This window comes from Nerophis ophidion, linkage group LG23 (genome assembly GCF_033978795.1).
Source record: "Nerophis ophidion isolate RoL-2023_Sa linkage group LG23, RoL_Noph_v1.0, whole genome shotgun sequence".
NCBI lineage: Eukaryota > Metazoa > Chordata > Actinopteri > Syngnathiformes > Syngnathidae > Nerophis > Nerophis ophidion.
In genome coordinates, this window is record NC_084633.1 from 26,356,457 (window position 1) to 26,379,609 (window position 23,153).

The window sequence follows — 23,153 nt, forward strand, 5'->3', positions numbered from 1 at the left end:
GCATCTGTGTTCAGAGTCCTGTTCTGGTTGTGACACAGTCGTAGAATTAACAAATTATTATGCCTAATTTTGTTGTGATGCGCCGCTGGATGCATATAAAAATGTAACAAGGTTTTCTAAAATAATCAACTCAAGTTATGGAAAAAAAATGCCCACATGGCACTGCCATTTTAATTACTGAAGTCACAAAGTGCATTTTTTTTTTAACATGCCTCAAAACAGCAGCTTGGAATTTGGGACATGCTCTCCCTGGGAGAGCATGAGGAGGTTGAGGTGAGCTGGGTTGGCGGTGGCGTGTTTATGTTGTGTTACGGTGTGGATGTTCTCCCGAAATGTATTTGTCATTCTTGTTTGGTGTGGGTTCACAGTGTGGCGCATATTTGTAACAGTGTTAAAGTTGTTAATACGGCCAACCTCAGTGGGATCTGTATGACTTTTGACCAAGTATGCCTTGCATTCACTTGTGTGTGTGAAAAGCCGTAATTATCATGTGATTGGGCCGGCACGCAAAGGCAGTGCTTTTAAGGTTTATTGGCTCTCTGAACTTCTCCCTACTACGTCCGTGTACAGAGCAGCGTTTTAAAAAGGTCATGAATTGTATTTTTTGAAACCGTTACCGATAATCTTGAAATTGATACCGATAATTTCCAATATTGCAAATTAAAGCATTCATCAGCCGATAATATTGGCAGTCCGATATTATCGGACATCTCTATTAAGAATTTATTTTATTGTTTGTGCATCTTTTCGACAAATTTGTGCTCCAGTGTTCTTTCTTTTTAGCTGTAGTGGATAGGTTGATTGGCAACACTAAATTGTCCCTCGTGTGTGAATGTGAATGTGAGTGTGAATGTTGTCTGTCTATCTGTGTTGGCCCTGTGATGAGATGGCGACTTGTCCAGGTTGTACACCGCCTTCCACCCGAATGCAGCTGAGATAGACTACAGGACCCCCCGCGACACCAAAAGGGACAAGCGGTAGAAAATGGATGATTTAAAAAAAAAAATCTGTCTTCTGGCAGAAGCAACGTTTGTGTTTTTTACAGTAAAACCAAAATTAGTTATACTTACTAAAATCTTCCCATGTGTGAGTTCCGCAGGAGTGTTTTTATGCATATTTGTACGTGCTATCGTAATGTAATGATGCCAGCGTTGTTAGCAATACGATGACTTCTGTTTTGTTTGATCAGCCGTTTTACTGCCTTGTTACAGACACTGTTTGGAAAAAATTAAGGTATAATTAAAAATTAACATTTACTATATTTTTCAGTGTAAATAACTCCTTTCGCAACATATATATCTGCTGCATATAGTCCGGTGCGGCTAATTAGTAAACATTTTTGTCCCCTAAAATTTAGTGGGTGCGCTCGACAGTCCAGAAATTACGGTAAAATTATTTATACTTACTAAACCGTCCCATGTGCAATGTATGTAGGAGTGTTTTCATGCACGTTTGTATGTGCTGTCGTGATGTAACGAAAGTGCATTTTTAATGCATTCATAAACACGTTTACGCAGGCAGTGGGTCCACGACGATGAACTCTGTTTTGTTTGATCAGCCGTTTTACTGCCGCGTTTCAGAGACCGTTTGGAAACAATTCAAGTTTGTAAATAAATATTTTTCTGTGTAAATAACTTCTTTCACAACATATATATCTGCGGTTTACAGTCCGGTGCGGCCAATTAGTAAACATTTTTGTCCCCTAAAATTTAGTGGGTGTGCTCGACAGTCCAGAAATTACGGTGAAATTATTTATACTTACTAAACCATCCCATGTGCAATGTATGTAGGAGTGTTTTCATGCACATTTGTTTGTGCTGTCGTGATGTAATGAAGGTGCAGTTTTAATGCATTCATAAACAAGTTTACGCAGGCAGTGAGTTTTACAACAATGACCTCTGTTTTGTTTGATCAGCCGTTTTACTGCCGCGTTTCAGAGACCGTTTGGAAACAATTCAAGTTTGTAAATAAATATTTTTCTGTGTAAATAACTTCTTTCACAACATATATATCTGCGGTTTACAGTCCGGTGCGGCCAATTAGTAAACATTTTTGTCCCCTAAAATTTAGTGGGTGTGCTCGACAGTCCAGAAATTACGGTGAAATTATTTATACTTACTAAACCATCCCATGTGCAATGTATGTAGGAGTGTTTTCATGCACATTTGTTTGTGCTGTCGTGATGTAATGAAGGTGCAGTTTTAATGCATTCATAAACAAGTTTACGCAGGCAGTGAGTTTTACAACAATGACCTCTGTTTTGTTTGATCAGCCGTTTTACTGCCGCGTTTCAGAGACCGTTTGGAAACAATTCAAGTATGTAAATAAACATTTACAACATTTTTCTGTGTAAATAACTCATTTCACAACATATATATCCACGGTTTACAATCCGGTGCGGCCAATTAGTAAACATTTTTGTCCCCTAAAATTTAGTGGGTACACTCGATAGTCCAGAAAATACGGTAAAAAAAACGTATACTCACTTAACCGTCCCATGTGCAATGTATGTAGGAGTGTTTTCATGAACATTTGTATGTGCTGTCTCAATGTAATGAAGGTACATTTTTAATGCATTCATAAACACGTATACGCAGGCAGTGGGTCCACGACGATGAACTCTGTTTTGTTTGATCAGCCGTTTTACTGCCGCATTTCAGAGACCGTTTGGAAACAATTCAGGCATGTAAATAAATATCATTTTTCAGAGACCATTTGGAAACAATTCAGGCATGTAAATAAACATTCTGTGTAAATAACTCATTTCACAAAGTATATATCTGCGGCTTATAGAGATAAACCGCGGGTCGGGTGGTTGACATGACGAAAAAATAGATTTTAATTAGATTCGGGCGGGTAGCGGTTGAACCATCCGGAAATATTTGATATGCATGGTTCTGTGATCGGTATCCTTTGCCATTCAAAGTGCCATTTAAGAACCGTGTCATAAAGCGAAGAAGACAATAAGAGACGCTATAATTCTCCTGAATGACTGCCGGTAGTCACCCAGATAATAAGTATTAGGGCGTGCTATGAAGTCATTGACTTTGTCGCCCTCTACAGCAGGTACGATCTGCTTGTCAGTCCAACATCATGTTGTGTGTGGCTTCCACGGCAACACACACACGACTGCAGGGCATACTGGGTGACACAGAGTACACTAAGAGTTGTGATATAAACAATTTTAACACTCTTAGTAATATGCACCACGCTGTGAAGCCACACCAATTAAGAACGACAAACACATTTCGGGAGAACATCCTCACAGTAACACAACATAAACGCAACACAACAAATACTCATAATTGTTGTGTTGCGTTTATGTTGTGTTACTGTGAGGATGTTCTCCCGAAAGGTGTTTGTCAATATTGCTGGGTGTGGCTTCACAGCGTGGCACATATTAGTAAGTGTTAAAGTTGTTTATATCACAACCATCAGTGTACTCTGTATCACCCAGTATGCCTTTCAATCTCGAATTTGTAGTTGCGTAAACTGCACACACAACATGTTGCCGGACCAACAATCGGTTCGTACATGTTGTTGAAGGAGTCTAAGGCAATGGCTTCACAGCACGCCCATATTCTTGTAATCAGGATGAACGCTATTGGATAGTCGTGGGAACGTTAGCGGCTCCAATTGTCATCATTACTCTGTGAAACAGGTTTAAATAGCTCTGTGAGTGGTAAAGGCGGACAACCTCTGATGTAATTCAGGGGGCGGTTGTCGGGCGGGTATGGTCCTGATAAAATGTTGGTTCGGGTGGACGGCGGGTGGATGACGACTTTGGTGATGTGGATGCGGATGATATAATTGCCTATCTGCGCATCTCTAGCGGCTTATAGTCCTGTGAGGCTAATATATGTATATAAAAAAAAATCCAATACACGACGGGTGCGGATTATATACCAGTACGCTCCACAGCCCAGAAAAAACTGTAGTTTAAAAGAATTGCGAAAGTGAGACAATGCTCGTGAGATCTGCTAGTGATCGATTTGTCTCTCAGGCTACGGTGTGTGATCTCTTCTTAACATTTAACATCTTAACGCAGATTTCACTCATCCAAACAAAGGCCTAAATCAAAGTGCCTCTTTTAGCCAACCGACCATCCGTGGGCAAGTATGAATTGTACGAGCAGAAATCCAGCCCTGCTCACACAGTACACAACTGTGTACACACAAATGCATTCAGTGGGCCTTCTTCTATCCCCGGGGCCTACTCTAAATAGTAGTCAAAGAGAGGAATTGTGGGGGAAGGACAAAGCTATGATGGGGGCTGGGTAAGGAAGATGGCAGAAAAGATGCCAAAGAAAGTGAGCTTTTGTGACTGATAAAACACACTATTAATATTCCACAAGATGGATGGAATCCCCCAATGTCTCTGTGAGGCCAGACTCTTTCATCAGCAGCGAAAAAAGGGGATGGATGTCGCTGGTCTGTTTTTTAGGGCATTGTTCACGGGCATTTAGTGGCCTCTGACCCCGTAATTGATGTGCTTTTATCTCCGCAAGCACAAACACAAGATGCGTTCTTGGGTCTTTGACCTGTTCATAAAACGTCGTCCTGTGACAAAACGGGGGTTGCAGTTGCAAAACACATGCTGTTTCTATAACAATTTCTGGGCAACACGTTATAACCCTTTTTTTCCCCCCTGAAACGTGTAACTCTGAGACAAAGGAAATGTCTGCTGCGGGGAATGCGGCTTCTCAGGAGTGGTACCTCAACTTAAGAGTGTTCCGAGATAAGAGCTGTCTCTGCGCTAATTGTTCGCTTTAAAGGGGAACTGCACTTTTTATGGAATGTTGCCTATTATACACAATCTTTATGTAAGACAAGAACACTTATGTTTTTCTTTTTTAATGCATTCAAAACAGTAAATAAATACGATCAAAAGTCAGCTTAAAATTATTATAATTACAATTATATTATATTATAAATAGACTAATTAAAATTATTCTGCCTATAAAAGCCCTTAAAAAACATCCAAACACCTCCATTAGGGTTTCATACACATGATGTAAGTATACCGTATTTTTTGGACTATAAGTATTTTTCATAGTTTGGCCAGGGGTGCGACTTATGTGTGAAATTATTAACACATTACCGTAAAATATCACATAATATTATTCAACTCATTCACGTAAGAGACTAGACTTCATGGGATTTAGCGATTAGGAGTGACAGATTGTTTGGTAAACGTATAGCATGTTCTATATGTTATAGTTATTTGAATGACTCTTACCATAATATGTTACGTTAACATACCAGGCACCTTCTCAGTTGGTTATTTATGCCTCATATAACGTACACTTATTCAGCCTGTTGTTCACTATTCTTTATTTATTTGAAATTACCTTTCAAATGTCTATTCTTGGTGTTGGGTTTTATCAAATACATTTCTCCAAAAAATGCGACTTATACTCCAGTGCGACTTATACATGTTTTTGTTTTTTTTCCCTTCTTTATTATTCATTTTCGGCAGGTGCGACTTATGCTCCGGAGCAACTTATACTCCGAAAAATACGGTATATGTAATGAAGTAACAGTCACATTTACAAACCCCGTTTCCATATGAGTTGGGAAATTGTGTTAGATGTAAATATAAACATAATACAATGATTTGAGGTGGGCAGGGTTTTGAGGGGGGCGGGGTTTACTGTATACTGTAGCGTCCCGGAAGAGTTAGTGCTGCAAGGGGTTCTGGGTATTTGTTCTGTTGTGTTTATGTTGTATTACGGTGCGAATATTACTTTGAAATGTGTTATTCATTCTTGTTTGGTGTGGGTTCACAGTGTGGCGCATATTTGTAACAGTGTTATAGTTGTTTATACGGCCACCCTCAGTTTGACCTGTATGGCTGTTGATCAAGTATGCATTGCATTCACCTATGTGTGTGTGAAAGCCACATATATTACGTGACTGGGTTGGCACACTGTTTGTATGGAGTAAAAGCGGACGTGATGACAGGTTGTAGAGGACGCTAAAGGCAGTGCCTTTAAGGCACGCTCCCAATATTGTTGTCCGGGTGGAAATCGGGAGAAATTCGGGAGAATGGTTGCCCCGGGAGATTTTTGGGATGGGCACTAAAATTCGGGAGTCTCCCGGGAAAATCGGGAGGGTTGGCACGTATGAAAAGGGGGGTGGAACCAAGCATCTTTACGTGTCATTCTTGCCATTTCCGGGACTAAATTAAAGTGTGCCAAATTGTCAGAATACGTCCTCATCCTTCTACTATCCAGGTGAGAGGCATGATGATTAGGATCTACAACAGAGTTTGACGAGCAAGGAAGCAGCTCACCGGTCAATTATGTCAACATTGGCACACAAGCTAGTGATCACGGCGCCGCTATAAATAGTTTGTGTTAGCACTTATAATAACAATATCACTAATACTTGTTGATATTCCAGAAACGAAATGTAAATGGAGTATTGTTGGTGTTTTTTGGATGGTTATTTATTGGGTTTTAATGGCAGAATAGAAGACCTCCCATTGGCTCTGTTGTAAGCAGACTTTTATTTACGAATTAGAATGCATTTTTAAGAATATACATCCGTTTTTATGTCTTTCATAATGATTGTGAACAATAGGCAAAATTCCCCAAAAAAGGTGCAGTTCCCCTTTAAGTTGCAAGCAAAAAATGTTGTTACAAGCATCCACGCCATGAACTGACGTAGCAAATGTCACTGTAGACTTCGTAGGATCCGACAAAAAAATCTGGTATTACTCGTGAGTCCAAATCAAGCCGGCATTTTACATTTCCTTAGCGACCTTCTTAAATAAATCTGTGTTGCTTCCCTCGTACCTACTATCGAGGGGCTTCAAAATGTTGTTCTTTTAATTTGTGAAGCAAAACGTATCCTCTTCATGACTATTGTTGCTACGTTTTAATTGAATGGTTTCTGCTTGCGGGTTATATCCCGCGCATTGAGACTGAAGCATACGCGATACAAAGATTCCTCACCGGAACACACCCTCGAGAGATCTGGTTTCCTATCGCATAGTTCAGGTGTGTTAGTCCGACTTTTCAAAAACCAAAAACGATCGGATTAAGGTGTTTCCACGGACTGTACGAGGCTTATTTAGAGCCAAACTATTTTAGACTAATTTAGTGCATGCGTCAAAAAAGTATCGGATTCAGTACACAACCCTATTCGAAATAGAAATGTTTTGAGTTATGAGTTCCATCACAGAGCCAATTAAGCTCGTAAATTGTGGAACTACTGAAATAGTTTCATTAAAAAGTTTGTATTTTAGTGTGAGGCAAAACACTGCAAATGTTGTATTAACTTACTGTTCCCTTGCTTCAAGTGACCGCCGAATGGACTCACAATTTGTGAGTATGTGTGCCTTTGTGTGTGTGGAATCTCCTGTTTGCAAAGAGAAGTAATTTCTCTTCAGAGGCAGGGTGACAATGTAGGATTCAACCCCTTGCAGAGAGGGTCAGAATCCCGACGCCACATCTTAGCAAGGGGCTGTGGGTTGTCCATTCAACCTATGGTAAATCACAACAGCAGACTCGACAGACTATTCATTCTAATTTGAGATTGCTAAACCCGTTGTGTTCCATATTACAGAAACCATATTGTGAAAAGAAAGGTTATGTGACAGGCCTACGTAAACCGACAACAAAAATATGTGTCTGTGCTGAAAGTATAAAGGGAATTGCATTTGCCGGATCGTAGCGAAAAATAAACAACATAGATGATACTGAGCTGCCTCTATCAATGCAACACTTATCAGAGCACAAACATTCCACAAACACCCCCAACTTGAGGTCAGGAAACCGCCTATGTCTCTGACTGTCACACAAATTCCAAACAAAGCATGTTTGTAGGAGGACAGTCCAAGCAGGGAGCTAGAAGAAGCAAGATAGTTTTTAAGACATTTCAAGTTAAATCTCCAAATGTCTACAATTGAAATGAACTTAACACAGGAAAATGGAAAATATTGAAGATATTGGTGATACAGACCGGTTGTATCTTGCATGGACGGCAGGCTCGCAAGCTCCTGAAATGTGCGCAGTGCAGCTATCCGCATCAGTCAATATCCATCCAGTGGTTCAACGGTCTGCTGAGACACTTTACGAGTCAAACTTGGCCAGATTAAAAGCTCCACTGTAAGGAGCAAACAAGTCTTTTTCTGTCTACTTGTTTACGTCGCTGGTGTGTGTGTGTGTGTGTGTGTGTGTGTGTGTGTGTGTGTGTGTGTGTGTGTGTGTGTGTACAACAGAGCGGCAGCTTGCGTGACAGACACCTGGATCTCAGAAACGTGATTAGAAGGGCTGGTACTAATCCTAAGGACTCATTGGACTTTCACTCTGAGATGTTAAATTGCCCTTGAATGAATGACTAGATAAAAAGAATCAGAGAAGCACCCTGTGGCAGCTACTGAGGCTATACAGTATAATCGATCATGCACACAGTGGTTTATTACCATATCTGCAAACTGAAACTGAACTGAAATAAATTACAAATAAATATATAGTGTCGATTATAGTTTCAAACTCCTCCCAATAAACAATCTCTTGCAAACATCAAATGCATCCAAACACTAAAACTCAGTTATTCCAAAAGTGTGGTCACAATCTGCGAGACAACCCCCACCCCCCGTGTAGATGGACAGATTAACACATGACAGAGCTTGTTAACCCTGGACAAAGAGAGATACTAATCTTGTACAGTTGCTCTCAGTTTACTGTCGTAAAAAGTGTAAGAATGAAAACTACATCGGCAGGAGGGGTAAAGATATGCTCGAGAAATAGCAAATACAACAACGGAGAGACAGTTTAGACCTTGGAATGGTCCAGAAATTAAACAATACCGTGGGGATGCAGGGCCAATGGGTTAGCCGGCCCTGGAAAAGACAATACCCCAGCCACAAACAAGGCCCCATCAGTGTTTAATCAGTGTGTCCTGATACAGCCAGACTGGTGCCCACCACCTACAGAGACAGTGACAGTGCAAAGCTTAACTGTGTGGATATTGATCCCACGAGACACAGTGGGAGGGAGGGGGTATGCCTGCTAGTGCCACAGAGGAAGTGCATTAGGAGGCAGGTGTTCCTCTGATGCTTTTAACATTTTCCCCGGGGAGAAACGAAAAATGGCAGTGACTCTTTTTAGGTCTATGGACCGAGCAACAGGCTAAGGCTAATTTGTAACTTGAAGAGCTGCTGGATCATCTCCATAATGGGCTGTCTGCCCACAAACAAGCTCCTCTCTGGGGGTAAATGAGATCAGCCGAGCCTAGGACCAGCTGGTGGCTTGGATCAGTGACACAAGATAAAGCAAACAGTGGAAGAGGTAAAACCTACGCATCTGGACAGGATGGCAAAAACAGACCCAGGAGGCTGTCGGCACACTGGATTTTGTACAGGACATGACGGCCGGCTGGGCAAGTATAAGTGGAACAACTGTGTCCATAAGAGGATTATGACCTAAAGAGGAAGAGGAGCAAGGCATGTTCCAGATGGAATCAGATCCTCTGCAAGAAAACAAATACTGTGGACGGCTGACTAGACATAATAATTACAACTGTGTAAAAACTAACCTCACCCTTCTCGACATGCATCACTAACCACTATTGGGCCAAGCCTAAACAACCAAACAAATATGCATAAACAAAGTATAAGCGGCCTATATTATTGTTAGGAAATGTAGAAATAAGGGAGGTTGGCACTTACAGCAAAAAGTTTAATAATAGCTACACTTTTTAGCGTGAAATTATCTGATGTAAAATTTGGTTGATTGGAATTCCAAATCCATGGTTTACAAGGACAATAATTTGTTTCGATCGTGACGTGCGTATTCACACACCAAGCATTTAAGGAGAATAAACCGCCTGGGCAATCACAAACTGCAGAAATTCTAGAAATGGTAGAAAAAGAAACTATTTCCGCCTTCCGTTAACTGCACGTCCTTAGCTCATCCGCCACTTGTCCTTTGCACGTTTAATTTTCCTCCTCACTGGTGCCGTGTTTGTTTATATGAATCAGTTTACCAGTGATTGCCCTATTTTCCTCATGAACTTTGGGGTTGTTTTTGTCCTCATGCGTGTAACAGTTTCCTCCTCCAAAAAAAACATCCATGCCGTAGAAAGGCAAATTTGACAAAAGTCCATCGCTTATAAAGTCATCCGTCAGACTGTAAAACTGAAAGCTGGCGGGGCCAGATCCACTTTTACCGTTTTGTCTTTTAGCTTTCAAACTTCTCTAGCAGTTTTTAATCTGATCCATTGTTCAGTGCAATCCGGTTTCCTGCAGTTTTTTATGAACTTGTTTGATCAACTCTTGTTTCTAGCCTTTGGACCACCAAGATGTTCCACAATCTTGAGTTATTTCAAATGTTTCTAACAACAAAGTTATGTCGGCAACAGACATATACTGCTTCCTTCCCACCATGTTTCCTTCTTGGTGTCAACATCCGGCTGTCAAAAAGACTGAAACAGGTCACACTGACGTAGTAGCGAAGGTGATTTACCCCAACCATGAAGACAAGATTCGAATGGGTGTGTACATGGATGCCGTTCTGAATAGCATAAACCACCATTCTAGTTGGGAATTAAGTTTCTCTCTGAATGGACTGTATTGTATCAGAATCTTCCATTTGACGTGTTTATATGAAATATTCGTATTCTAATTGGGTAGGGGTGTAACGGTACACAAAAATTTCGGTTCGGTACGTACTTCGGTTTATAGGTCATGGTTCGGTTCATTTTCGGTACAGTAAGAAAACAACAAAATATAAATTTTTTGGTTATTTATTTACCAAATTTGTAAACAATGGCTTGATCCTTTTAACATTGGGAACACTATAATAATTCTGCCCGCGTTAATCCACATTAAACTGCCTCAAATTGTTGCTTTGATAAAATAAAATGATGCAACTTTTCTTCTACATATAAAAAGTGCAACATTAAACAGTTTCAAATCAACTCATCATGCTTAATTTATTACAACATTTGGGAAGCCTGTAGTTGACTTTTATTATGTAATTGTTATATTTTTATCAACATGTGATAGCCATTCAAAACTAGGCTGCTACATTAGTAATGATTAATGTAACTATAGCTAAAAAAAAATAGCACAATAGCAATAGGAGAGACTATTCATCCCTGAAGACCATGGAGTTCATGTAGGCTTTATGATGCACTTACATTATTATATACACTATCACAGACAGAAACTCTTCATTTAATATAATGTCTTTTTTTGCTGCTTCAACACACCTCAATCAACACTGTCCGTAACACACACACACACGCCGCAAAATGAGCTAACGTTACACTAAAAGCTAACTAGCCTTCACCTAAAGCCAGAACTGCGAGTTAGCTGAGCTGCGGTTTGTTTCTAGAAGGTCAACGGGCTGATAGTGATGTTTAGAAATTAGTTGACTAGGAAGTGTTTAGTATAATTTGGGAAGAGTCCGTTTCTCCCCTGTTAAACTCATATCTGCTCGATGCTAAAGCGCTGACTACATCGCTCTGAATACGCACTGCTTGATTGGCTTAGTATGTAACCAATCAGATGGTTGTGTGGGCGGGACAATGCTGGGTGCTGTGTACAGACAGACACAGAGGCAGAACGGAGCAGAGCAGCTTGTTAAGACTTTAGAATAGGCGGCTACTTAATATGTTCGTGTGAAACTCGTTCGGTACTCCTCCGCACCGAACCGAAACCCCCATACCGAAACGGTTCAATACAAATACACGTACCGTTACACCCCTATAATTGGGGCTTTATTCCGATTACTTGACAACAGACGACACCAAAATCTGTAGGCCACACGTTGTATGTAGTAGCGCATGTCTGTTGACAATTTTCCAGGAACTGTCGTGCCATCTTCATAGTTCTATAAGACCAAACTGAGGGAAGGATGTGAAACTATTATACATCCACCCACCAAAGGAATTCATAAAGTCCAAACACAGCAAATTATTGCAGCTGCTGGCAAATAAAGCCCCAGTGCCAACTGCCTGCCTTCTCAACTGTGACAACAGCAACCAAGACTGGGACTGCCCAGACAATACCGATGCTCATCATTGCTTTAGAATCAGTGTATACTTTACTACATTTCCTTTAGCATGTCTCTTAAGATGAACAAAATTGGATATCAGGACTATCTACAGATTAATTAATCTCAAAATAAACCTCTTGTGTTGTTGTTGTTGCTGCCTTGGCTTTAAACAGAGCTAAGCATAGCGGTGGTTGTTTTATTGATGCTGAGAAGTGCAGGGATCACGGGTTCTGGATGAAAAAAGACTGATGACCAGAGGCACAGGCTTGCCCTTGTCACTATTGAGATTTAGAGAACTGTGGGGGGATTTCATTGTGAGTCACACATTCACCCAACACCAGTCCTTAGGCTAAGGGCGAGCTGACTCACAAGTCTATTAATGCAACAATCGTATCCCTCCTCGGGTTAAGAGGCCAGCTGGGAGCAAAACGGGTCATTAAATTCTAAATGGCTCTAAGACACAGGCTTGCAAAAGCCATTCCACGTGAAAATGACAGTTCATGCTCATTAAGAGGGTTTTTCATGAAATAATCTGAACAGAGGGTGCAAATTAAAAGCTGTATGTCTTTCCTGTGTTTAACAGTAACTAATAAAAGTCAAAATAAAACTGCAACGATGCATGTAACCTTAACCAACACTATTTAATATGCTGGCTTTTTTACTACATGTTCTTAATGGGTTTAAAAACAAACACGGTACCTTGATATCCGGACGCTCCACTTTTGTATGATGTTTTTTTGTACATTTTGCAACAAGTTTGTCCTGATATCTGTTATCGTACGGCCAAATATTGCGCGTGACAAACTAGTCTGTTTGCCCGCGTACTATTCCGCGTAATCGAGTGCACAAACAAAGAATCCTAGGCTTTGGTGACTCCGTTTTGGACGTTTTTATTGGGTTTCATTTCAAAATAAGCCACTCCCTCTCCCAAATCGACGTCTTTGTCAACAACCGTTTTCAATAAAGGTTGGAATGATGTTAAAAGGTTTGTTTTCTGCATGAAAACTGTTTATTTGTGTGTGCATACAACAGACACTGGACCTCGCCGGCCAGCCAACCACCCGGAGCCACGGTTAGTACTTCTTCTTTTGGGGATGCAAATATGATTCCATCACCACACTCCTGCACACACTGATATGCTTCAATACAGATTTATGAATATGATTTTAGCCTTACTTGGCAGTGATATCATATTTGCTTCGGAAAAATCTACAGGTAGTTTGTCAAGCACACCTCTGTTGGAGTCTTTCTTACCTCCAAGTGCACACAAATTATAGCTAAATCTAAATTTTGAAAATAAGAGATACAAATAGGTTAGCGTTTATCCATATTGGTCTTGAGAAACGGGAAGTTAATGGTATTGGCTTGAAAATAAAATCCCTAAATACATCTAAACCACTGAATCAATCAATAAATGTTGGTTGCATTATGCATCCCAATGTCAGTCAATGGAGGAGTTTTCATATTTCCAATGATTTTTGTCTATTTTGTTTGGCTCTAAAACTCCTTTCAACTAAAAACAAGAGTCTGCTTGACAACACAGTTTTGTAAAAATGGTTTCAACTAGGACCGGGCAACAAGGTTGAAAACTGTAGCACAATACAAGTGTTTTAGTTCAGTCGATATCGATAATTATTGATATTTTTATGACTTATGGATAAAAAATATATTAAATGCAAACATTTTTATTTGAAATGTAACCTTCCTCTGGTTATAATAATACTCTTAGCTATCAAGGTAAAAAGGAAAGAAAATGTCAACACAACCATGAAAAACACTTAAAGAATGTAAAGACAATTCTAAAATCACATTGAACACTTAACAACCTCTTAAAATGATGGTGCACAAATAAGGAATATGTAAGAAATACTTAATAAAGTGCAACAAATGAGTGCAAATTGTGATAATGTACACATTTAAACCGGAGACAAACTGTTTCAAAAGTGAACGTGGCTAAGCCAAGGTGGTGTGGTATTTCTGATTACGAGCACCTTGGTCTGACTAAGGTTTGTTTTCCAAAAAAGATCCAAAAAACTGGCATACTGTCAAAGTGACGTGTATTTTACGCTGATTTCCTCTCTTTCTGCGGCACTCGTTTTTACCTTCTCTTCTCACTTCATGCAAAGAATCAACCGCGAGACGACAAGATGGCGCAACAGAACCCGATAGTTGATACTGTCACATGAGTGGCTGTTATCCGTGATCACTTCCTGCGTTTATCAGGGCCTCTGTTCATGCAACTTCCTGTTTCTTCCCACGAAGAAAAAAAATACATCCTACGTTTTATCGAACACATTAATTTTCGCGATGTATAATGATATCGTTTTATCGCCCAGCCTTAGTTTCAATGTCATTTTTGCATTTAACAACAAACTCTCGAAGCAACAAAAAAAACAAAAACAGTCTGGCAGTACTCCTGCTCTGCAAGCTAATAATCATTTCAAAACCAACTTAAAAGGGCTTATAAAAACAAAGTGTGGTCTTTAATGGCAGCTAAATTCAATTTCATGTGATTGCATTAGACTGTGGTCGTTCTGCCATGCCTTGTCTGTCCTCCAGATACGCCGCCAACACTGTGAGTCAGCCATTCTCTCAGCAGTGCACCGTGTGGGCGGACTAGCTGATGTTCTTAGCCCGCCTCAGATTTAAGAGTATTGGACTGTCTCCAAGCCCTCTGCGGCCGAACCTTAAAAGTGCTTTTATTAGTCGGGCGAAGGTGCCATTTACTTAGGATGATGCCAATACACTCAATGTCCATCACCGCCCACCTACGCCCACGACTACGCCCACATAACCTCAGAGGGTGAAGGACAGCGATTCGGGATGGACATAAAGATTTTCACATGTTTGCACGTTGGTAAATACTCTTGGTGAGGCGCGACTGGCAGCCATCTCTCCTCTCCATTGTTCTAGATGGGAGAGTCATCCGTCTTGTTGCGCACACTCGCTGAAAGAGTGTGTGCAAAGAAGCCGCTCTCAGCGCCTACAGCCCTAACTCCTAAAGCACAATAGCTGATCACTTATAGGGCTGACATTAATCACCCGTGATTACATGCCAGTGTGAGGCTATGGTCACACCAACGCGGATATTTGAAAAAACGCGTTTCGCCCACACATGAAGATCATTTGTTGTCCTCGGGGCATTTGGTCGATTGCAATTGGATGGTTCGTCTGTAATCCAAGCAAGCTTTATCAGTTCATATAACATTGGTCAGATCTACTCTGACCAGTTCATGCCTTAAGACTAAGATTGGTCAGATCTAGTCTAAACTAGTTCTAGCTCACAGACTTAGATTCGTTAGATCTAGTCTGACTAGTTCATGCTCACAGACTTAGATGATCAGATCTAGTCTAACTACAAACGCTGTTGCCATATGAGTTGGGAAATTGTTTTTATATAAATATGATTTGCAAATCCTTTTCAACCCATATTCAGTTGAATATGCTACAAAGACAACATATTTGATGTTCGAACTGATAAACATTTGTTATTTTGCAAATAATCATTAACTTTAGAATTTGATGCCAGCAATATGTGACAAAGAAGTTGGGAAAGGTGGCAATAAATACTGATAAAGTTAAGGAATGCTCATCAAACACCTATTTGGAACAGCCCACAGGTGTGCAGGCTAATTGGGAACAGGTGGGTGCCATGACTGGGTATGAAAACAGCTTCCCAAAAATGCTCAGTCTTTCACAAGAAAGGATGGGGCGAGATACACCCCTTTGTCCACAACTGCGTGAGCAAATAGTCAAACAGTTTAAGAACAACGTTTCTCAAAGTGCAATTGCAAGAAATTTAGGGATTTCTACATCTACGGTCCATTATATCAGTGGTCCCCAACCTTTTTGTATCCGCGGACCGGTCAACGCTTAATAATTTGTCCCGCGGCCCGGGGGGGTGTCATTTTTTTTTTTCTTCTTTGTCATGAAAAAGGGATGTTTTTGTCATGAAAAATGGAGTTTTTGTGGTTGTTGCACTATTTGTAAGTGTATATTGTGTTTTTTATGTTGATTTAATAAAATATATATATATATATATTTTTTTTTTTTAAATAAAAAATTCTTCTGCGGCCCGGTACCAATCGGGCCACGGTCCGGTGGTTGGGGACCACTGCATTATATCATCAAAAGGTTCAGATAATCTGGAGAAATCACTCCGCGTAAGCAACATGGCCGGAAACCAACATTGAATGACCGTGACCTTCGATCCCTCAGACGGCGCTGTATCAAAAACGGACATCAACTTCTAAAGGATATCACCACATGGGCTCAGGAACACTTCAGAAAACCACTGTCACTAAATACAGTTCGTCGCTACATCTGTAAGTGCAAGTTAAAGCTCTACTATGCAGAGTGAAAGCCATTTATCAACAACATCCAGAAACGCCGCCAACTTCTCTGGGCCAGAGATCATCTAAGATGGACTGATGCAAAGTGGAAAAGTGTTCTGAGGTCTGACGAGTCCACATTTCAAATTGTTTTTGGAAATATTCGACAGTGTCATCCAGACCAAAGGGGAAGCGAACCATCCAGACTGTTATCGACACAAAATTCAAAAGCCGGCATCTGTGATGGTATGGGGGTGCATTAGTGCCTACGGCATGGGTACCTTACACATCTGTGAAGGCACCATTAATGCTGAAAGATACATACAGATTTTGGAACAACATATGCTGCCATCTAAGCGCCGTCTTTTTCATGGACGCCCCTGCTTATTTCAGCAAAACAATACCAAGTCAGATTCAGCACGTGTTACAACAGCGTGGCTTCATAAAAAAAGAGTGCAGGTATTTTCCTGGTCCGCCTGCAGTCCAGACCTGTCTCCCATCGAAAATGTGTGGCGCATTATGAAGCGTAAAATACGACAGCGGAGACCCCGGACTGTTGAAGCTGTACATAAAATAAGAATGGGAAAGAATTCCACTTTCAAACATTCAAAAATTAGTTTCCTCAGTTCCCGAATGTTTATTGAGTGTTGTAAAAAGAAAATGTGATGTAACACAGGGTGAACACGCCCTTTCCCAACTACTTTGGCAGGTGTTGCAGCCATGAAATTCTAAGTTAATTATTATTTGCAAAAAATAATAAAGTTTATGAGTTTGAAAATGAAATATGCTGTCTTTGTAGTGCATTTAATTTAATATGGGTTGAAAATCATTGTATTCCGTTTTTATTTACATCAAAAACAATTTCCCAACTCATATGGAATTGGGGTTCGTAGTTCATGCTCATAGAATTACATTGGTCAGCTCAAGTTCAACTAGTTCATGGTCAAAAGACTTTGGTCGGTCAGATCTTGTCTGATCAATTCATGCTCATAGACCTAGATTGGTCAGATCTAGTCCGATTAGTTCATGGTCATAGAATTAGATTGGTCAGGTCTAATACAACTAGTTCATGCTCATAGAATTAGTTTGGTCAGATGATCAAGTCTGACTAATTCATGCTTATATAATTAGATTGGTCAGCTCTAGTCCAACTAGTTCATGCTCATAGACTGGGATTGGTCCGATCAAGTCAGACTAGTTCATGCTCTCAGACTTATATTGGTCAGATCTAGTTCAACTAGTTCATGGTCATATACTTTGGTCGGTCAGATCTAGTCTGACTAATTCATGCTCATAAAATTTGATTGGTCGGATCTAGTCCGACTAGTTCATGCTCATAGACATAGCTGGTCAGATGCTCTTGTCTGACTAGTTCATGGTTATAGACTTAGATTGGTCAGATGATCTTGTCTGACTAGTTAATGGTCATATAATTAGGTTGGCCACATGTAGTCCAACCAGTTCATGCTCATAGACTTGCATTGGTCAGATGATCTCGTCTGACTAGTTCATGGTCATAGAATTAGATTGGCCAGATCTAGTCCAACCAGTTCTTGCTCATACTCTTAGATTGGTCAGATGATCTTGTCTGACTAGTTCATGGTCAGAGACTTAGATTGGTCAGATCTAGTTCAACCAGTTGATGCTCATAGACTTAGATTGGTCAGATCTAGTCTGACTAGTTCATGCTCAAATACTTGGATTGGTCAGATCTAATCTGACTAGTTCATGCTCATAGAGTTAGATTGGTTAGATGTAGTCCAACCAGTTCATGGTCATAGACTTAGATTGGTCAGATGATCATATCTGAATACTTCATGGTCATAGACTTAGATTTGTCAGATCTAATCCAACCAGTTCCCGCTCATAGAGTTAGGTTGGTCAGATTTAGTCTGACTAGTTCTTGCTCATAAACTTAGATTGGTCAGATGATCTTGCTTGACTAATTCATGCTCATAGAATTAGATTGGTCAGATGTTCTCATCTGACTACTTCATGGTCATAGACTTAGATTTTTCAGTACTAATCCAACCAGTTCACCCTCATAGACTTAGATTGGTCAGATCTAGTCTGACTAGTTTTTGCTCATAAACTTAGATTGGTCAGATGATCTTGTCTGACTAATTCATGCTCATAGAATTAGATTGGTCAGATCTAGTTCGACAAGTTCATACTCACAGAAATAGATTGGTCAGATGCTCTTGTCTGACTAGTTCATGGTCATAGACTTAGATTGGTCAAATCGAGTCCAACCAGTTCATACTCATAAACTTAGATTGGTCAGATGATGTCGTCTGACTAGTTCATGCTCATAGACTTAGATTGGTCCGATCTAGTCTGACTAGTTCATGCTCAGGGTCTACTTCAGAACCTGACGCTGATTAAACGGCGTCAAAAAGCATGTTGTTGCAACGTTAAACTCAACCTCAGAACCTAATTCAACAAGAAAATCTCAACGTTGTTTCAATGTCTTGTGCCTGCTCTGTTCTCGCCGGCGAGGTTCTCCGGCTAATGATTCCCAGAGTAAAATGGCGGTGTCGTTAAGAAATTAGATTGCATGTTAAAATATATGTAGATATATTTTTTTCTTTTTGTAAGTTTTTACAAAAAAAAACATACAAATAACAAAATTATCCTGGGATTCAAACAGCTTCTTCGAGGTGTGGGTGAATTCTTCTTTTTGGCAGATTAATATGGAAGGTTTCATTTCAATGGAGCTGCAGACAGCCCCCCTCGCCCACCCAACCCTAGCCTACACACACACACACACACACACACACACACACACACACACACACACTCTAAAATGAGACAAGAACATTTCTGAGCACTCCCAGAACAATGGGCATCCACGGTGTAGCATGAGGGTGAGGGGGATGCAGAATTTGAAAAAAAAAAGATGGACAATGTTGATAAATCTCTCTGGAAAAAGCCCAACATGAGCATTTTTCCAAGAATAAATGTGTTTTAGCTCCCATGCTGCCCGCCACCGCCCAATAAAGCCCTTTTCAGCCAATGTGAAAGTGAAACTGAGGCAAAAACGCCTTAACACCCTCCTACATTACCATGGCAAACTGTTGAGTATTTTTGTGAATAATAACAGGCAGGTATGTACCAAACCGCCTCGGCCGCCTTTCTAAAAAATGACGCCAAAAAAGAAGGTTTTTATTGTCTAAATGAGCGATAATTAGCTACGCCGGTGAGAAAAGTGATGCTAGCATGCTAACACTCACCAGGCAGTGCAGCGGCGAGCTAGCAAGATCCTGCCCAGCTACGCCCAGTCTTCACCGGCCGCCTCTTTCAGATTCTCCGGGAAGAAACGACGGAGAAGGAGGTCACGACGTAGACGTGTTGACGGCTTCCAGTCCAGGCAACTTCTCCTCCTTTCTTCTTTTTTTTTTTTGGTGTCTCTTTTTTTTTAAACAAGTGATGCTTGTTCGCTGGGAGGAAGAAAGAGAGAGAGAGAGAGAGAGAGAGAGAGAATGACGCTTCATTAACCACACGCACGCGCGCGCCCGTTTACACTTACACACACGCAAGCGCGTGCACACGAGCTGTCACGCGCGCAGACCCGGGAACCGATGGATGGACAGGCGGAGGAGAGGGATGCTTTCACGGACCGGGGGAAAATGTGGGATAACTGGAAGCTGAGCGAGGTCGTTGATAGATATGGCCATCTTGGAGGACAATAATCATGGAACAGCGAATACGATTACTGAAGGACGGGGTGACATTGGAAATATTTGCGTTGAATATGTAAATATTCAATTAAAAAAATCAACACATTATGTACACCTATTTGTGGAAAATGATAAAATAATAGGAAATACATATTTAATATTCTACAAAACATACACACAATGAAAATACAAATGAATAATATAATTTGTATATTATCAGATCATGCAAGAAATAGACAAACATATTTCAAACATTTTTTGGAAGAATAAATACTTATAAATCTGCTTGTCTCCCTGATGTATATGATTTCAAAACGTTTTTATTTGTGCATGAAAATATAATACATGTGTATATATGTGTGTATGTATACAGTAAATGTGTATGTATACATATAAATGTGTGTGTGTGTGTGTGTATATATGTATGTGTGTATTTATATACAGTTTATATGTTTGTTGTATACATATAAATGTTTGTGTGTATATGTATATGTGTGTATATGTGTGAGTATATATGCGTGTGTGTATATACGTGTATATCAGTATATATGTGTGTGTGTATATATATGTGTGTATATATAAGTGTTTATATAAGTGTGTATATATATATATGTGTATATATACAAAGTATATATGTTTATGTATACATATAAATGTGTGTGTGTATATATATGTGTGTATAAATGTGCATATATATATATGTGTGTGTTTATATATACATGTGTATATGTGTGTATGTATGTTTGTGTATACATATAAATGCGTGTATATATATGTGTGTGTATATATACGCGTGTGTGTATATGTGTGCGTATATATGTGTGTATAAATGTTTGTGTATACATATAAATTTGTGTATATATATGTGTTTATATATATGCGTGTATAAATGTGTGTGTGTATATTAGTGTATATATGTGTGTGTATGTTTGTGTATGTATATGAGTATATACGTCTGTATATATACAGTATACATTTTTGTGTATACATATAAATGTGTGTATGTATATATGTGTGTGTATAAATGTGTATATTTGTATATATGTGTGTAAATATATACATATATATGTATATATATATATATATATATATATATATATATATATATATAAACCCCGTTTCCATATGAGTTGGGAAATTGTGTTAGATGTCAATATAAACAGAATACAATGATTTGCAAATCCTTTTCAACCCATATTCAGTTGAATATGCTACAAAGACAACATATTTGATGTTCAAACGGATAAACATTTTCTTTTTGCAAACAATCATTAACTTTAAAATTTGATGCAAGCAACACGTGACAAAGAAGTTGGGAAAGGTGGCAATAAATACTGGGGACAGGTGGGTGCCACGATTGGGTATAAAAGCAGCTTCCAAGAAATGCTGAGTAATTCACAAACAAGGATGGGGCGAGGGTCACCACTTTGTAAACAAATTGTGGAACAGTTTTAGAACAACATTTCTCAACGAGCTATTGCAAGGAATTTAGGGATTTTACCATCTACGGTCCGTAAAATCATCCAAAGGTTCAGAGAATCTGGAGAAATCATTGCACGTAAGCGATGATATTACGGACCTTTGATCCGTCAGGTGGTACTGCATCAAAAAACGACATCAGTGTGTAAAGGTTATCACCACATGGACCCAGGAACACTTCATAAAACCACTGTCAGTAACTACAGTTGGTTGCTACATCTGTAAAAGCAAGTTAAACTCTTTTATGCAAAGCCAAACCCATTCATCAACAACACCAAGGAACGCCGCTGGCTTTGCTGGGCCCGAGCTCATCTAAGATGGACTGATGCAAAGTGGAAAAGTGTTCTGTGGTCTGACAAGTCCACATTTGAAATTATATTTGGAAACTGTGGACGCGGTGTCCACCGGAACAAAGAGGAAAATAACCATCCAGATTGTTATAGGCGCAAAGTTCAAAAGCCAGCATCTGTGATGGTATGGGGGTGTATTAGTGCCCACGGCATGGGTAACTTACATATCTGTGAAGGCACCATTAATGCTGAATGGTCCAGACAGGTTTTGGAGCAACATATGTTGTCATCCAAACAATGTTATCATGGACGCCCCTGCTTATTTCAGCAAGACAATGCCAAGCCATGTGTTACAACAGCGTTGTTTCGTAGTAAAAGAGTGCGGGTACTTTCCTGGCCCGCCTGCAGTCCAGACCTGTGTCCCATCGAAAATGTGTGGCGCATTATGAAGCGTAAAATACGACAGCGGAGACCCCGGACTGTTGAACGACTGAAGCTCTACATAAAACAAGAATGAGAAAGAATTCCACTTTCAAAGCTTCAACAATTAGTTTCCTCAGTTCCCAAACGTTTATTGAGTGTTGTTAAAAGAAAAGGTGATGCAACACAGTGGTGAACATGCCCTTTCCCAACTACTTTGGCACATGTTGCAGCCATGAAATTCTAAATTAATTTTTATTTTCAAAAAAAGTTTATGAGTTTGAACATCAAAAATGTTGTCTTTGTAGTGCATTCAACTGAATATGGGTTGAAAATGATTTGCAAATCATTGTATTCCGTTTATATTTACATCTAACACAATTTCCCAACTCATATGGAAACTGGGTTTGTATATATATATGTATATATATATATATGTGTGTGTGTGTGTGTGTGTGTGTGTGTGTGTGTGCCCTGCGTTGAGATGGCGACTCGTCCAGGGTGTAACCCGCCTTCCGCCCGAATGCAGCTGAGATAGGCTCCAGCGACCCCAAAAAGGACAAGTGATATAAAATGGATGGACGGATATATATGTGTCTGTTCACTGTTACTAGTAAAATGTTGCTAGTTATCACTAGTCGTTATTTTATTAGTACAATACAAATATTTAAAGTGTGACTGATTTAATCCCCAAATGTTTTTTTTTCACATATTTATTAAAGAAATCATATAAAATGTAGGAATATAACAAACGATGTAACAATATTCATGCAATAATACAGTGGTTCACCTTATTCACGCATAATAAAGTAATAGAAATTAAAACTGTAAAAAACACGCAAAGGCTACACCAAACACACAAAATAAAAAAAATAATCAAAAGCAAACATTGTATATATATTATTATCTGATGCTGTAACAGTTATATTGACACATATTTCAA

General features: G+C 39.7%; 1 protein-coding gene across 4 annotated transcripts in view; it reads right to left on the reverse strand.

Annotated features, from left to right (window-relative positions):
- prr36b (proline rich 36b) overlaps window positions 1-19,802 on the reverse strand; it is a 67,400-nt gene extending 47,598 nt beyond the window's left edge. For 2 of the 4 annotated variants that reach the window (XM_061885402.1, XM_061885406.1), the window contains exon 1: window positions 19,575-19,802. The gene's annotated coding sequence lies outside the window, so the exon portion shown is untranslated. Of the gene's footprint in view, window positions 1-7,967; window positions 8,151-19,574 lie in introns of those variants that run through there. The other 2 variants (XM_061885404.1, XM_061885405.1) reach the window with 1 other exon arrangement.
- Between the last annotated feature and the right edge of the window lie 3,351 nt (window positions 19,803-23,153).